Here is a 17,437-nt window from a genome sequence, read left to right on the forward strand (position 1 = left end):
GTCTGTCATCATTCCTCTAACGCTAGCCACGGCCCCACCCCAGGTAGAATACCCACTGGTATGGTCTGAAGAACCGGTCAAATACCTAGGGGTATGGGTAGACTAAGACCCTGAGGTTGTGGTCAAAGAGAATTATGGTCAGGCATATAACACCTTAGTGCAGCAGGTGGACCGTGGTCCTGTCTGCCATTGTCCATGGCAGATCGTATAGCTGTAATAAAAATGGTCATACTTCCTAAGTTCTTATATCTTTTTTGCAATATCCCAATCCCATTGACAAAACATTTTTTTAAAACAGTACAAACCCAGCTACTGAGGTTAGTATGGGGGAATAAACAACCTAGAATTAACTGGCTTACGTTAATGCTGACTTATGAAAAAGGAGGGTTCAATGCTCCAGACTTCTATGTGTATTATCTTTGCGCGCAGGCCCTGTTTGTGTATTACTGGTTTAAGTCCCATAACGTTATCCCGCATGTGGCTGTCGAAGAAGGGGACGGCCATCCTGTGCCTCTGAGGAGCGTCATCACATACACTCATAGGCAGACGCCCAGGACTGAGATCAACACAATAGATACCACTGTTGCGGCGTGGCAGGCGATTGGCAGGCACACAAACTCCCTCTGTACGTGCCGGCACTGCCTCTCGCTGATCATGCGCCATTATCCGTAGCACAAGAAAATGGGCTTATAACCGCTCCAAAGGGAGCCGGAATCACACACATGTGCGATCTTTACCCTGGGTGAAAGTACCTCACAGACGACTATTTAAATTACATCCAAAATCCCACCCGCTATTCCAGTACACCTGTTATAGATTGAAGCGGGCAGTAAGGGATAATTACACTGCTTTTCTTGATGAGCCAGAACCACTTAAGTCACTACAATTATTGATAGTAGCCCCATCTAGGAAGAAGCTGATCACTAAGTTATACAAAGCGGTTCAAGGGGAAACAGTCCATAGACCAGACAGGAGTCTGGAGCGATGGAATGCTATGATGACTCCCCCGATCACTGACAGGGAATGGGAACAGATTTGCTCGCTGACTGGCCACTTGACTTCGAATAGTAATTTGAGAATCATTCATTTTAAGTTTTTGCATCAAGTGTACTATACTCATGTTAAATTACATAAAATGGGTCTTAGGGACTCGGACAATTGTAGGAGATGTGGCCAATGCGGGGCTGACTTCTTTCATCTTGCATGGCAGTGTAATCCGGTGTTCAATTATTGGGAAAATTTCATTACTCTTATACACACTATGACAGGACAGGTTTTACAATGCACACCACTGGAGTGCCTCCTAGCATATGTCCCACAAATAAAGGCCAGTGTGGGAAGATTTGTGAGAGTGGCCCTCTTACTTGCAAAGAGGCGAGTCTTATTTACGCGGGGAAGTAAATTAATTCCGAAAGCTGATATGTGGGTAAAAGATATCGTATTCTGCCACGAACAGCTGGAATTGTATGCTGAGGAACTACCGGCAACTTCTAGACCCACATATATCTGAACTCCTCTAAGAGAATATTTATTGACTCAGGATGATGTAGATTTTGTATAATTTATAACTGTGAATGGTGCTTAATAGGGAACCGGTTACCCGGACTATTCATTTATGTGGTAAGAGCATAGAGAGCCATGTGCATGTATGCTATACACCAATCACTAGAAGGTACCTGTTACTGTTTTCTTTATATTGTATTGTTATGTTGGTCTCTATATCAAAGAGCGTCATTGCACTGTATTCTTGGAATGTGTCTATTCTGTATGCTACTGCAAAACTCTCAATAAAATTATTTTTTTTTTTTTAAACTTGCCATGAACCATGCAGTCAAAGGTTGTCGTCAGACCTACGAATGGGAGATACAGCCTTCCTTGATTAGAAAGCTTGTACTTCCCCAATAAAATGTTTATGTTTAATCCTTGTTCCAGACTACCCAATCCCTGCCGGAAACCAAATTGTATTTGTGAAAGAATGTTATCTTCAGCCCAATCTTGTAGCCCATTGAGCACAATCCGGCCCACCACCTTAGCCAAGGAATGTAACAAGGATATTGGGCGGTAACACGCTGGGTTCTGTCGATCGCCCTTTTTGAATATAGGGACCACTATTGACTCTGACACGTCTCCATGAGACCTGTGGAGCAACATGCTGCTAAAACCTGTGTTAAAATAGGGGCCCATAAAGGTATATTTGATATAAATAGATCTACTGGCACACTGTCTGGGCCGGGGGCCTTCCCTCCCTTACTTGAAGTTATTGCACCGAGGACCTTGTCTAAGGTAAAACATGGGGAGAGGAGTTTGCTTAACAGCTAGGGCAGTCAACCGCGAATCTGGGGAACTTGGTTTGAGTCTCGGCAATGACGCTGAACATCCTGTGATTCTTGGCAAATCACATATGTAGGTGGGGTAATACCGGTCGGTAACTGTGAAATTCGGTAAATTTCACCGTTACCGACCGGTATTTAGGGATTTGAGATGTAGGAGGCTGCAAATAAGGAATCGGTAATTTACCGATTCGTTATTTTAAGGAATCTGTAAAATACTGATTCCTTATTTTAAGGAATTGGTAAATTACCTATTCCTCAAAGCTTATGTAGGTAGCACTCAAGTGAGTGGATTTTAGCCTTAAGGATTCCTTATTTACCACCAACTATAAGTTGGTGGTTAATACCGAAATACCTTTGAAAAAGCAATTTTTTGCTTTTTTCTCAGTGCCATGTGGCAGACATACATGCCCTTAGGGCATGTATGTGCGCCACATGTGCACACATGCACGATTCAGGGGTGCAACAGGGTGTCAATGTGACACTCTGGCACCCTTGAATATGTTCCCCATATTACCGATTCGGTATATACCGAATCGGTAAAAGTGAATGGCTTCCCATTCATTCCTATGGGCCTCCAGGGCCATAGGAATGAATGGGAATTACCGAATTGGTAAATACCAATTCGGAAATACCGAATATTACCGAATCGGTAAAATTTACAGAATTTTTACCTACATACTATTTACCGATTCTCAAATACCGAATCCGTAAAATTCGGTATTTAATAATCGGTAAATAGAGATTACCTACATATGACCCATCATCCCCCTGTGCCTAACAAAAATTAATGTGTCCTCATGTAAAGCACTCTGATACCCGATTCGGGTCAAGTTTGCGCTTTATAAAACTCAGTATTTAAAAAAAAAAAGGTCTATCGAACATTTGCCTGGGTTGCTGGTTCCCTGTTGTGTTGATGCAATTATCATACTGCTTCCATGTGGTTCCTGTTTGTACACCGTAGAAAAATACTCACCTATTGACATTCATCTATGACAATATCTATGGTTGGTAGATCTTGAGCTGTAAGGCATGGTACATTTACCACATGCCGAAAACCTGTGCTATCACTTTCCAGAATTGCTTCTTGTAGTATAGCCGATGACTTATCTTTTTATTCGCATTTGAGGGCTTTCAGGGCCTAGTTAAATTCCTTTCTGGTTTCCCTTATGGATCACTGACACAATATCTACAGCACTAATATCGACCTACAGAAATATCGGGACATAAATATCGTTGTCAAAAATATTGACCTCCTATCTTCATAATGGTAAGTACAAAAATATCGAAAAAAAATATTGTTAAAAATATCAAAATACAAAATATCGTTTTTTAATGTATTATAAATATTGTAAAATAAATTAAATAATCCATTTTACTTAAAAAAAGTTTAGATTATTTGTAAATTTTAACAATTATAACTAATAAATGTAATAAAAAAAAAAATTGTAAGAAAAAAGGGTATGCAGTTCCTCGGGTGGTAGGACAAGAGAGTGAGATATGTCAGGATGCCACAGCGTTAGTGTTATGGTCAGGACGGGACAAAAGGAGGGGAATTCCTCCTGTCGGAACTAGGGCCCTCACACACCCAGCCCCCTAGGTGTCAAGCTTCATCATATGGGCCTGCTCCTCTTCCGGTCGGCGCTGCAATACCCGTTGGGCACCCATAGAGGGGCTCTTTAGCGGAGATCTTTTGTTCCTTACCATATGGTGCAGTGGGGGTAAGAGGCATAGGAAGTGTAGATGTGGTGAGTGGAGGTTAAAACAAGTTAGATAGTCCAAAGCTACTTTTATTAGGACTGGCTATCCACCTGATTAAAAACAGCGACAGAGTTGCGGCTATCTGAAGTGTTATGGTTCAGTTTAACTGCGCTCAACTCTCTGGGTCAACATGTTTCATGCCAATTGGTCAGGAGGATCTGGGGCAATTCATCAGGACCTAGTGCTTCAAACTATCTACACTGAGGGATGGGTGATTAATATGCCTACCACATCTCATCGCTCTGAGTAAGGTACCCACAGTATCACATGATTATGTGTCTAGTATGATTTTGAGTCTAACTCGGCGGCCAGTGGGTGGATTAAGCCGATGTAAGTGGCAGGCAGAAAGACCATTGAAACCTGCCGGACGAATGTCATAGAGTGGGCCCATATATATCAAGTGCTATATGTAAAGGCTCAGTGGTGTATTACTGAGAGTTTAAGGCTCACATGGAATGGAAAGGGTTGTATATTGGTACAGGTCAATACCTGACTCTGAAGCAGAGATCAGGCCCGGGACCAGAGTTCAAGTCCCGACGCGGCAGGGTCTTGGGCTCAATGTCCACGGACTCGATAATTCTCGCATCGGCGCCTACTCTAATCATGGGTCCCACGCTGCAACTCTGGGCAATAGCTTGCTTAATCTCCACAATGGCCCCTACAACACTGGGATGCCTGGCTTTACCTTGGGGGTGCCCAGGAGAGGCATCTCACAGGGAGAGCCAGGAAGGGTTCCACAGCGTTATACAGCACCGGGCGCCCCGTTGGGGCCGCTGTGCGCTTTACAAAATACACCATACACACACACACACCTATTGGTAAGTGGTACACTTAGGGGCCTATTAGTATGGTGGGTGGTAGCTTTTACCGCACGCCAGCAGCGGTCCTCACGTCCGCCATATTAGTATGGCCAAACATAGCCTATTTCCCGTCTGCCGCGGGGCAACGCAAACCACCATCAAAGTGCGCCCGCCACCGTGGCCGTGTGAGCCAATGGAGACTCACCGCCGTGCAGAATGACGTCCGCCCCGCTTCACAAATTAGGATGCCCCAAACAACCAGTCGTACCGCAGCGGAGAAACCGCTTAACCAGAGACGGCGGAAGCTCGACAGCGGATCGCAAAACCAGAGTCCCGGTCCCTACCACCCGGTCACGACCGCAATGGACCCAGCCCTACACGTCTTTGCAGTGCTGTACCTGATACATCACCAGCAACTCATGGACCGTTGCGGACGCCACCGCAGGCACGCAATAACACAATCCCGCACACAACCACAAAACACAACTCATGGGCTGATACGAGGTCCCTATCCACATCAGACACCCTGGTGGGGACATGAAGCAGGAGGGGAGAACACAGATACAGACTACAACATGACATTCCACAATGGCCATGAGCCCGTGCCATCCACCATGTTGTACTTTGGGGCACAACTACTGTTGCACATTGATGTCAGATGTCTAAGCCTCCCAAATCTGAGGTCAGGTAATACACGCATTGAAGAAAGCAGACTCAGATTGGGCACACTGCTGTTTCCTTCTATGGGATTTCCCAGACTACCCCAATGGAGGCGATACCTGAAGACCATGACTCAGAATGCTCTGGAAATGCACAGTACTCAAATTACCTTAGTAAGTACAGGTAGGGCAAATGCATGTCAGCTGCACCCAGCACAGCGGCCACTTACAAGCCACTGCATCACACTACCAACATCACATAGGCCAGCACTGGCACAGGCTGTGTACACATGCAGCCACTCACAGCCAAAGTCACCTTTCCCAGAATACTCACCCCTAGTTTGCTACTGATGCTCCTTCAAACTCAGGCTGTGTCACGGCCAAGATGCAGCCGATTAGTGGAGTCATGCTGCGCCGTACCAACTGCCCAGTGCAAGGGAGCAGCCCCAAGGTCATCTCCACCACGTTTTTTGCCAGCCGGCTGATGTCGTCCCACCTCTTGTGGTAGTGGGTGCGCCGTCAGTTTGAGACACCCAGAGCCCGAACCTTGGACGCAATGGCCCTTCACACGGCCTTACGCTGGTGTACCTTGAGCTACAGGCGTCGGAGACAAGAGGGGTAAAACATCAGTGACATAGTGTTATGTACCTACATCTCGCAGTACAGTAGCATGATAGTAACTCATGCCAAATCTGCAGATATGTCTAACAGTGACAAGAAGGCTGTTGGACCCGGCCTCATGGCGTGGGCCTACCCCTCCCGCATGGCGGGCTCCAGACGACATCAGCCCTCCTCCGGACCTCGGGCGGCCCATTCTGCCCGACCCTGCACGCCCCAACACCACCGATCCGGCTACCATCCCGGACCCCCATCATCGGCCTGGCCCCAGCATAGGCCCCTCACGACCTAAGCACGAGGCCGTGCCCGACTCCATCTTGGGCCCACCACGTCACGACCGCGTGGCCTCGGCCCCAGCCTCGGCCCCAGCGAAGCCCAGACATAGAGGCACCAAGATCCACCCAGGTGGTCGCGTGGCCACTCGACAGATCCGGAGGGAGAGGAGTTTCGATGGCCCTCCAGCCGTCCCCGGACGCCCGATATCGATCGCCCTCCGGCCTCCCTGGGCGCTGGTTCCACCCCCCTGCTGGGTGTCTGGACACCATCATCTCGGCCCCTCTGGCCCCCAGGCGCGAGGGTCCGGACATCAAAGGACCTCCGTCCTATATCTGGGCCCGCCCCGGAGTAGGACACCAGTTGTATCCTGGACTGGAAGCCCTGCTGGCGCTGCCGCGGCCTAACTTGCTGAAACATCCGAGAGCCTGCTGGCGCTGCCGCGGCCTACCTTGCTGAAACATTCGAGAGCCTGCTGGCACTGCCGCGGCCTACCTTGCTGAAACATCTAAGAGCCTGCTGGCGCTGCCGCGGCCTACCTTGCTGAACCATCTGAGAGCCTGCTGGCGCTGCCGCGGCCTACCTTGCTGGACCATCTGTTAGCCTGCTGGCGCTGCCGCGGCTCGACCTCTCGGAACCCCCCGGCTCGAGGATTGAGAGCTGTGCGTAGGGTATCCCGTCCTCCGCCCAGAGTAAGACTGTCCCGCTACCTTACCCCCCTTTACGAGACTTTACAGATCCCTCGATCTGCTTGTACATACTACCAAAAACCCGCAACCTTTTACTAGCTATAAAACCTTAAGAACTTGACCTCTTGTGTGGTGTCCATCTGTAGTGTTGTGATTACTCTGCTGTACGATCCTAGGAGAGGACCCTCATTCAGGAGGCCTCTCAGTAAACGCTCGGCTACTTCTCGACGGAGGGGTGGACCTAGGGGTGGTCAGTCAGACATCTTCTGCCTCCCCCGGGTTTACCTTTCTAACATTGGTGGTAAGCGCTGGGATCCGAGCCCACGCAGATCGTACAGAGAGTGATTCACTCGCTACCCAGAAAAACCCACTGCGACCATGAGCACAGAATTCCGGAAGGAGAAAATGGAAGACTACAGTCACAAGGAACTGAAGCAATTCTGCAAAGATCTAGGCATCGCTACCACTGGCTTAAACACCAAAGAAGATTTCAAATCGGCCCTGCAGGCCTGGGTGGACGCCGGGGAGGCGCCACCCCCGAGGGAAGATAACCCGGGCCCGAACGGAGGCCCGGAGGCTCAGCTGAACCCAGCGGGAGAGAGACCCGCAAACCCAAACCCGGGCCTCTCCCCCGAAGACGCCCGAGAACGAGAGAGGAACCGGCTCCACGAGTTGGAGCTTGCTCGACTCAAACAAGAAGGAGAGATCCAACTGGCAGAAAGGAAGCTAGCCCTCGAGCAGCTACGGCTGGAAGGAGACCTGGAAGAAAAGCGAAGACAAAGAGACCTCGAGGAGAAGAAACTCATGCTCGAGCACGAGCGCGTCCTCAAAGAACTAGAATTTAAAACCAAGGCAGGCGAGACTACCACCTCCGGGAGTAAGACCTCACCTCCCCCAGGGGACACAAAGGTGCACATACCCAAGGATGTCGTCAAAGAGTACTATAAGAACGACGACATCCAGCAGTGGTTCAAAGCTTACGAGGTCGCCATGGCCGCCCATCGAGTACCCCTCAGGGACTGGGGTGCCGGCCTGTGGGGGAAATTTATCAACGAAGGGAGAGACGCCCTGCTGGAGCTCCCTGATGCCGAGAGGACCTCGTACGAGCACATGAAGACCGCCCTCCTCACTCGCGACGGACTCACCCCCGAGATGTACGGGCAGCGATTCCGAGACTGCAAAAAAATCCCCGGTACCACGTGGGTAGAATACGTGAACTATTACAGTAGAGCCTTCGAGGGGTGGACTCGGGGCTGCCAGGTCACCACCTACCAGCAGTTGGTCGACCTCATTCTATGGGAACACCTGTCCAATAACTGTTTCGTCGAACTCCGGCAGCACCTCCTCGACAGCAAATTGACTGAGCCACGAAAACTCGCTGTCGAGGCAGACCGATGGGCCAGCACCCGAGTTCCCCGGAACATGATGGGAGATTACGGCCGGGGGTCCCCGGGGAACCGCCGCCCCCGAGGTGGCGGAGTAGGCCAGAGCCGGGGTCGAGACACCCCCCAGGGGTCATCCCCTACCTCCACGTCGCCATCCCTGGCCCGGAGAGGGGGCGCCCCAGCCAGGCCGGGGCCCCGCCCGAACGTTACGTGCCACAGATGCCAGCGACAGGGGCATTATGCGAATGACCCCCTCTGCCCGATGAACCAGCGACCCGGCACCACCGGGCCCCCAGCCCGCCAGATCACGGCAGCTGCCCTAGGTGAAGAAAGAAGGGAGGAAGAGGACGACGACCCCGAGCAGGCCGAGTGGGAGCCCGCCGCCATGACCTTAGCCTGCCTGGGTACTCACGACATGATCCCCCGAGGGCCGATCCCCGGCAACACCCAGAAGTACCGCCAGTGGGTCACCATCAACGGTCGCCGGACCGAAGCCCTCCGTGACACTGGGGCCAGCGTGACAGCGGTCCGCTGCCATCTGGTGACCCCGGAACAGATCCTTCCTAACGTCCTGTGTCCAGTCCGATCCGCAGATAACTCCGAAACTATGTGTCAGATGGCCCGCATCCCCTTCGAGTGGGGGGGAGTGTCGGGCATGCTGAAAGTGACTGTCCGCGACGATGCCCCCGTGGACTGCCTCCTTGGGAACGACCTGGAAAGTTCCCCATGGGCTGGCATCGAACGAAGAGAGCACCTGGGGATGCTAGGCCTTCCCGAGTGGGTCTGTGCGACTACCCGCTCCATGTCCGCCCGAGCCTCCGCCCCAGCGGGGGAAGCTCCAACAGAGGAGCCAGAATGGCCCGCACCTCCACCGCCCGTCGTCCCCGAGGACGCCGACACCGGGCCCGGCCCCCAAGGGCCCGACCAAGAAGATCTCACCGAGATCGACGCCTCCCGGAGCTCGCTCAATGGCGCCAAGAAGGTGGCCCCACCCGCGAACAGTTCCGGCAGGAACAGAAAACCTGCCCCTCCCTCGAGGGGATGCGACGGCAAGCCGCTACGCAAGCCGCCGGAGACCCCGCGGGGTCCCACTGGGTCTACTGGGACAACGACCTCCTTTACAGTGAGCAGAAGATTGCCGAGCTAGGGGCCGGCCGGGTGCTGGTTGTACCCCTCCGGTTCAGAGACTTCCTCCTGAACTTAGCACATGATGTGCCCCTCGCCGGGCACCTGGGCCAGGACAAAACTTACAGCCGCCTGGTGACCCATTTCTACTGGCCAAAAATGCGAACTGATGTACAGAACCACTGCAGGACCTGCCCGACCTGTCAAGCCAGCGGGAAGAGTGGGGGGAAAGTCAAAGCCCCGCTCCAGCCGTTCCCTATGGTAACCACCCCCTTCGAGCGAGTGGGAATAGACATCGTAGGACCCCTGGATCCTCGCACCTCGCAGGGGCACCGTTTCATCCTCGTCCTGGTGGACCATGCCACCCGCTATCCTGAGGCCATCCCTCTCCGAACAATCACGGCCCCCGTGGTGGGCCGAGCCCTCATGAGCATCTTCTCCCGAGTCGGCTTCCCCCGAGAAGTCGTGAGTGATCGGGGGTCCAACTTCATCTCGAAGCAAATGCGGTCCCTATGGCAACAGTGCGGGGTCGCATATAAGTTCACCACCCCGTATCATCCCCAGGGAAATGGACTAGTGGAACGCTTTAACAGGACACTGAAGGGAATGATCAAGGGCCTAGAAGAGCCCCTCCGGCGCAAATGGGATGTCCTGCTGCCCTGCCTCCTGTTCGCCTACCGAGAGGTACCCCAGAAATCCCTGGGGTTCAGCCCATTCGAACTCTTGTACGGACACCCGGTTCGAGGCCCCCTTAGCCTGGTCAAGGAAGGCTGGGAGACAGCAGTTCGAGATGCCCCACCGGATGTCTACCGGTACCTCCTGACCCTCCGCAATCAGACTCGGAATTTCAGGGAACTTGCCGAGGCCAACCTGGAAGCCAGTCAGGAGGAGATGAAACGCTGGTATGACCAGAACGCCTCGTCCATCGAGTTCGACCCGGGCCAGCAAGTCTGGGTCATGTCCCCGGTTGAACCGTGTGCCCTCCAGGACAAATGGACGGGGCCCTTCAAGGTGGTGGAGCGCAAGAGCCCCGTCACCTACCTGGTAGACATGGAGTCCCCCAGGAACCCCCTCCGGGTTCTACACGCTAACCAGCTCAAGCCGCACTTTGCACGCACCGAACTGAGCCTGCTGCTGGCGACCGATGACGGAGCTGAAGACGACTCCGAGCCACTGCCAGATCTCCTCAGCACCACCGAGAAAGACGGCTCCTTCGAAGGGGTCCGGCTCTCCTCTACCCTGACCCCAGAGCAGCAACAAGACTGTCGGAAGCTGCTGGGGCAGTTTGCGGATCTGTTTTCCCTCACGCCGGGGGTCACCCGGTGGTGTGTCCACGATGTGGACACCGGAGACAGCCCCCCTGTGAAACAACGAGCTTTTCGAGTGCCCGACCGGGTTCGGGCCTGCATCCAATCCGAGGTGGCCAAGATGCTGGCCCTGGGGGTAGTCGAACCCTCCAACAGTCCCTGGGCCAGTCCCGTTGTCCTGGTCCCGAAAGCTGCTTCCCCCGGAGCAGCGCCCGAGCTCCGGTTCTGTGTTGACTACCGGGGACTGAATGCCGTCACCAGGACCGACGCACATCCCATCCCCAGGGCGGATGAACTGATCGATCGCCTCGGGGCCGCCAGATACCTCAGCACCTTCGATCTCACGGCGGGGTATTGGCAGATCGGCCTTACCCCTGGTGCACAAGAACGATCGGCCTTCTCGACACCAGATGACCACTATCACTTTAAAGTAATGCCCTTCGGCATGAAAAATGCGCCGGCCACCTTCCAGAGACTAGTGAACCAGGTGCTGGCCGGACTAGAGGAATACAGCGCCGCTTATCTCGATGACATTGCGGTGTACAGCCTTCACTGGGATGAGCACCTGTCCCACCTCTGGGAAGTCCTGACGGCCCTCCGGCGGGCTGGACTAACCATCAAGGCCAGCAAATGCCAGATAGGCCAAGGGTCCGTGACCTATCTAGGACACCAAGTAGGGAGCGGTCAAGTAGCTCCCCTCCAACCAAAGGTAGACGCCATCCGGGCCTGGGAGCCCCGGTCACCCAGACCGCCGTCCGAGCCTTCCTGGGGCTCACCGGATACTATCGGCGATTTATAAAAGACTACGGGAGCATTGTGGGGCCCCTCACAGAACTGACCTCAAAGAAACTACCCCAGAAGGTGCACTGGACCCCCGCGTGCCAGACAGCCTTTGAGACTTTAAAGACTGCCATGTGCACCGCCCCTGTGCTCCAGGCCCCCGACTACAGCAGAGAGTTTGTAGTCCAAACCGACGCCTCGGAGCACGGCATTGGGGCGGTCCTGTCCCAAGTTAACCCCGAAGGAATCGACCGGCCTGTGGCCTTCATCAGCCGACGCCTCCTGGCAAGAGAACAGCGGTGGAGCACCATCGAGAGGGAGGCCTTTGCCGTGGTGTGGGCCCTCACGAAGCTTCGGCCCTACCTCTTCGGCACCCACTTCCGAGTCCAGACCGACCACCAGCCCCTGCGGTGGTTAATGCAGATGCGGGGCGAGAACCCGAAACTGCTGCGCTGGTCCATCTCTCTACAGGGGATGGATTTCACTGTGGAGCATCGCCCCGGCAACGACCACGCCAATGCCGACGGCCTGTCCAGATTCTTCCGCCTCGGCGAGGAGAATCCCCAAGAAAGTGGGTGACTCTCCCCTGCCTTCAGTTGGGGGGGACGCGTGTTGGACCCGGCCTCATGGCGTGGTCCTACCCCTCCCGCATGGCGGGCTCCAGACGACATCAGCCCTCCTCCGGACCTCGGGCGGCCCATTCTGCCCGACCCTGCACGCCCCAACACCACCGATCCGGCTACCATCACGGACCCCCATCATCGGCCTGGCCCCAGCGTAGGCCCCTCACGACCTAAGCACGAGGCCGTGCCCGACTCCATCTTGGGCCCACCACGTCACGACCGCGTGGCCTCGGCCCCAGCCTCGGCCCCAGCGAAGCCCAGACATAGAGGCACCAAGATCCACCCAGGTGGTCGAGTGGCCACTCGACAGATCCGGAGGGAGAGGAGTTTCGATGGCCCTCCAGCCGTCCCCGGACGCCCGATATCGATCGCCCTCCGGCCTCCCTGGGCGCTGGCTCCACCCCCCTGCTGGGTGTCTGGACACCATCATCTCGGCCCCTCTGGCCCCCAGGCGCGAGGGTCCGGACATCAAAGGACCTCCGTCCTATATCTGGGCCCGCCCCGGAGTAGGACACCAGTTGTATCCTGGACTGGAAGCCCTGCTGGCGCTGCCGCGGCCTAACTTGCTGAAACATCCGAGAGCCTGCTGGCGCTGCCACGGCCTACCTTGCTGAAACATTCGAGAGCCTGCTGGCGCTGCCGCGGCCTACCTTGCTGAAACATCTAAGAGCCTGCTGGCGCTGCCGCGGCCTACCTTGCTGAACCATCTGAGAGCCTGCTGGCGCTGCCGCAGCCTACCTTGCTGGACCATCTGTTAGCCTGCTGGCGCTGCCGCGGCTCGACCTCTCGGAACCCCCCGGCTCGAGGATTGAGAGCTGTGCGTAGGGTATCCCGTCCTCCGCCCAGAGTAAGACTGTCCCGCTACCTTACCCCCCTTTACGAGACTTTACAGATCCCTCGATCTGCTTGTACATACTACCAAAAACCCGCAACCTTTTACTAGCTATAAAAGCTTAAGAACTTGACCTCTTGTGTGGTGTCCATCTGTAGTGTTGTGATTACTCTGCTGTACGATCCTAGGAGAGGACCCTCATTCAGTAGGCCTCTCAGTAAACGCTCGGCTACTTCTCGACGGAGGGGTGGACCTAGGGGTGGTCAGTCAGACATCTTCTGCCTCCCCCGGGTCACCTTTCTAACAAGGCATCTCAGAAGGAACATCTACATGGAAAAAGCAGATGTAAATGCATGCAGGTGTGACGGGGGACACAGTACCTGCACATCTCACACACATGCAGGATGCCAGCACTGCAAGCCATATGTAGTCTGCTCACATCTCTTGTCCATGTTTAGGTTGAGCAAGCCATGCATCACATATCACCATGTGTTTGGGGGTAGACTCACTGTGTCCAACACTGCGCGGCCCTCAATGTCCTTGCCCTGTGAATAGCTCACTGTGTCAAGGATGTCACATTGAGGGACATGATCTCACAAATCCAAAATCCTTCTCACAAGGCCGGTCGTGTGCAATCTACAGGGCTGAGTTGGCTTATTGCTGGAGTGCAATGAGAAAAGACACATGTAAAACTTTGTAAGTTAAGTGATGTGTCCTTGTCATTTTGGGCGGTGACTGTGCAGGCCAGGTGGGCTCACACTGAGATGGACAACAGGAGCACACACAGCCATTCAGCCAAGCAATCACTGTCCTGACTCCTGCATTAACAACTTGCTGCGTCACTGTATGGCTGACAAGACAACACATGTCACTCAAATATTGATGTGCAGGCAAGGAAATGTGTGGAATAGGGTACACCCACCTTCCCCCTGGAGACAGCATGTTAGGCAGTGCATGACACAACCCCACACTCCCAGGCACATACTGCATTAGACCAACTACATGTGTGCCCCCCTGCACTCCCCCCCACTGTATTTGAAGACTTACCACAACATTTGGGGCACCGTACAGCACCTCGTCCACCAGGACCTCCAGCTCCTCGGTTGTGAAGGGACTGGCACGGATCTTCTCAGTCCTTACCATCACTGTGGACATGAGACAGCAGCGGCGGAAGTGGTTGGTGAGGGGTCTCTGGCAGCAGTCTCTGGAGGCAGCAGATGAGGGGTCTCTGGCAGCAGTCCATGGAGGCAGCAGCAGATATGGGTTCACAGGCAGCAGTCCCTGGAGACAGCAGCAGATGAGGGGTCCCTGGCAGCAGTCCCTGGAGGCAGTAGCAGATGAGGGGTCTCTGGCAGCGGTCCCTGGAGGCAGCAGCAGATGAGGGGTCACAGGCAGCAGTCCCTGGAGGCAGCAGCTGATGAGGGGTCTCAGGCAGCAGGCTCTGGGAGCAGTGGAAATGTGAGGATCCCTCCCTCACATATATAGCCCCCTGGTCAGTGGTGCTAAGCTGCTGCAATTGGTGTTCCAGTTCTGCCTTTTTCAAATGCATCCAATGACTGGCTCCGCGGTGGCGGAGCACGCCTACTGCGATTTTCAAAATTGCTTCATGCTACAGCAATTAAGGTTCCCATTGGCTGTAAGGGCATGGTCCATGGCGGTGACACACTGCAGGGGCCAGGTGGGCGCTACTGCGGTGGTGCATCTTTCAATTGTATCCAATGACCGGCTCCGTGGTGGCAGAGCACGCCTACCGCCATTTTCAAAATTGCATCATGCTACCGCGATTAAGGTTCCCATTGGCTGTGAGGGCTTGCTCCATGGTGGGGACACACCGCTGGTGCCAGGCAGTAACTACCGCGATTTGGGTGCCATACATTCACATGAGTCACCGCAATTTGGGTGGCGGAGCATGCCAAACACCATTTGGGCATATCTCTATGGCTATCACTACCGCCCTTGTGTTTTGGGGATTTGCGGTGACACACCGCTGGTGCCAGGTGGTAGCTACCGCGATTTGGGTGCCATACATTCTCATGAGTCACCGCGATTTGGGTGGCGGAGCATGCCAACCGCCATTTGGGCATGTCTCTATGGCTATAACTACCTCACTTGTGTTTTGTGGATTGGCGTTGACACACCTCTGGTGCCAGGTGGTAGCTACCGCGATTTGGGTGCCATACATTCACATGAGTCATGGCGATTTGGGTGGCGGAGCATGCCAACCACCATTTGGGCATGTCTCTATGGTTATCACTACCACACCTGTGTTTTGGGGATTGGCGGTGACCCACCGCTGGTGCCAGGCGGTAGCTACCGCGATTTGGGTGCCATACATACACAAGTCACCGCATTTTGGGTGGCGGAGCATGCCAACCCCCATTTGGGCATGTCTCCGTGGCTATCACTACTGCACTTGTGTTTTGGGGATTGGCGGTGACACACCGCTGGTGCCAGGCGGTGGTGGCTCTCACGATATGAGTGCCATACATTCACACGAGTCACCGCGATTTGGGTGGCAGAGCATGCCAACCGCCATTTGGCAATACATAGATATCTATCACTACCGCGATTGTGGCTTGGGCATTGGCGGTGACACACTGCTGGTGCCAGGTGGTAGCTACTGCGATTTGGGTGCCATACAGTGACATGGGTGGCTGGGATTAGCGTGGTGAATTACTTTCACAGCACCAATGAACACATCATGCTGTGTCAATGGCCATCTGGCAATCCTCAACAGTGCACAGTGGCCACATGGTTAATGGCACATAATTGTGCTCACAATGCCAATGTTCTATTTATCCCACTGGTGACTACACATGCTGTTTGTTTATGTGATTTTGTAGATTGGCATGTACTCCCTCACATGTCACTTGTGATATTGATGGGACTGTACACAGGACAGTGTTGTTATAGACTCTACAATGTGTACACATTTCAATGTGTTAAGGTGCAGTGAAAATCACAGCAATGTTTGTCTCAATGAATGGTGTTCTGATGTGCCTGTCCTCTTATGTTTGATCATGCACACACTCGTCATTTATGCTCAGCCTGTGGTCATGGTGTTGTTGATGTGTGCCAGGTTCAAATGACGCCTGAAGGTGTGTCAGGTACCTCAGCTAGGTATGAGACAGTGAGGTTGCATTGTTACACATATGCTGGATGATATACTCCCAGGCATGCCCATTGTATATGTGGCCATATCCCTATGTGCATTCACATAGACCGAGGTGGTTTTGGAAGTACTTGCTGTGTGTAAGTTGATAAGTGTGCGATTAGTGTAGCTGAAGGTGTCCCTACATGTAAGCCGGCCTGTATCTCAATTTTGATGACAGTAATTGTTGGCGTTGTGTCAGCCAAAACGTGACATGCTGTTTATAGCTCATGATGTATTGCATTGACATGTGTCCACTTTCATCTCAACTAGGAGGAGACAAAATCTGCATCGTCCCTTCACAGTGCTGGCAGACATGGAGGATGAGGCGATCATCCAGAAATTCCATCTGGATAGAGCCACCCTACAAACCCTTTGTGCTATATTTGAGCCCCACCTGCAGCCTCGCAGATCATATCCAACAGTATTCACCCCAACGTCTAAGGTGATGCTGGCCCTTCATTTTTTGCAACTGGATCATTCCAGCACACGGTGTCCAGTGCAGGTGGGCTGTCACAACCTATGTTCAGCTTGGTGCTGCGTGATGTTCTGTCCGCTATGATAATCTACAAGGACAGATGTATCCATTTCCCCAGGGGGCCTCAATTGGCAGCTGTGAAGGGAGATTTTTATCCCTTCTGACACATCCCCCATGTTGTTTGTGCCATTGATTGCACCCATGTTGGGCGTGTACCAACACAGGCATGTGAGCACAGGAATCATAAACATTACCACTCCATAAATGTGCAAGTGGTGTGCCAGGCAGATATGATCATCTTGCACGTGTATGCCAAATTTCCAGGCTCGGCCCATGACTCGTACATCTTGCGTAACAGCATTGTACCCCAGCTGATGGCTAATCTGCTTCCCGAGCATGCATGGATTGTGGGTGAGTATGCCTAGTCAAATAGCGTGCTGTGTGTGTGACCTGTTGTCCTCTGCCACAGCGACATTACAATGTTTATCAGTGTTTGTCACACCCAGGTGACTCTGCATATCCCAACCATCCTTGATTGCTGAGCCAACTGCGGAATCCCAGGACACCAGCTGACGTCCTCTACAATGATGCCCATGGGAGGACACGTCCTGTGGTGGAGCGTTCTT

General features: G+C 53.5%; 1 protein-coding gene across 1 annotated transcript in view; it reads left to right on the plus strand.

Annotated features, from left to right (window-relative positions):
- The window catches only part of LOC144768685 (uncharacterized), a 9,047,330-nt gene that overhangs the window by 5,186,125 nt on the left and 3,843,768 nt on the right, over positions 1-17,437 (plus strand). The window lies entirely within an intron of this gene.

This window comes from Lissotriton helveticus, chromosome 7, assembly GCF_964261635.1.
Source record: "Lissotriton helveticus chromosome 7, aLisHel1.1, whole genome shotgun sequence".
Lineage (NCBI taxonomy): Eukaryota > Metazoa > Chordata > Amphibia > Caudata > Salamandridae > Lissotriton > Lissotriton helveticus.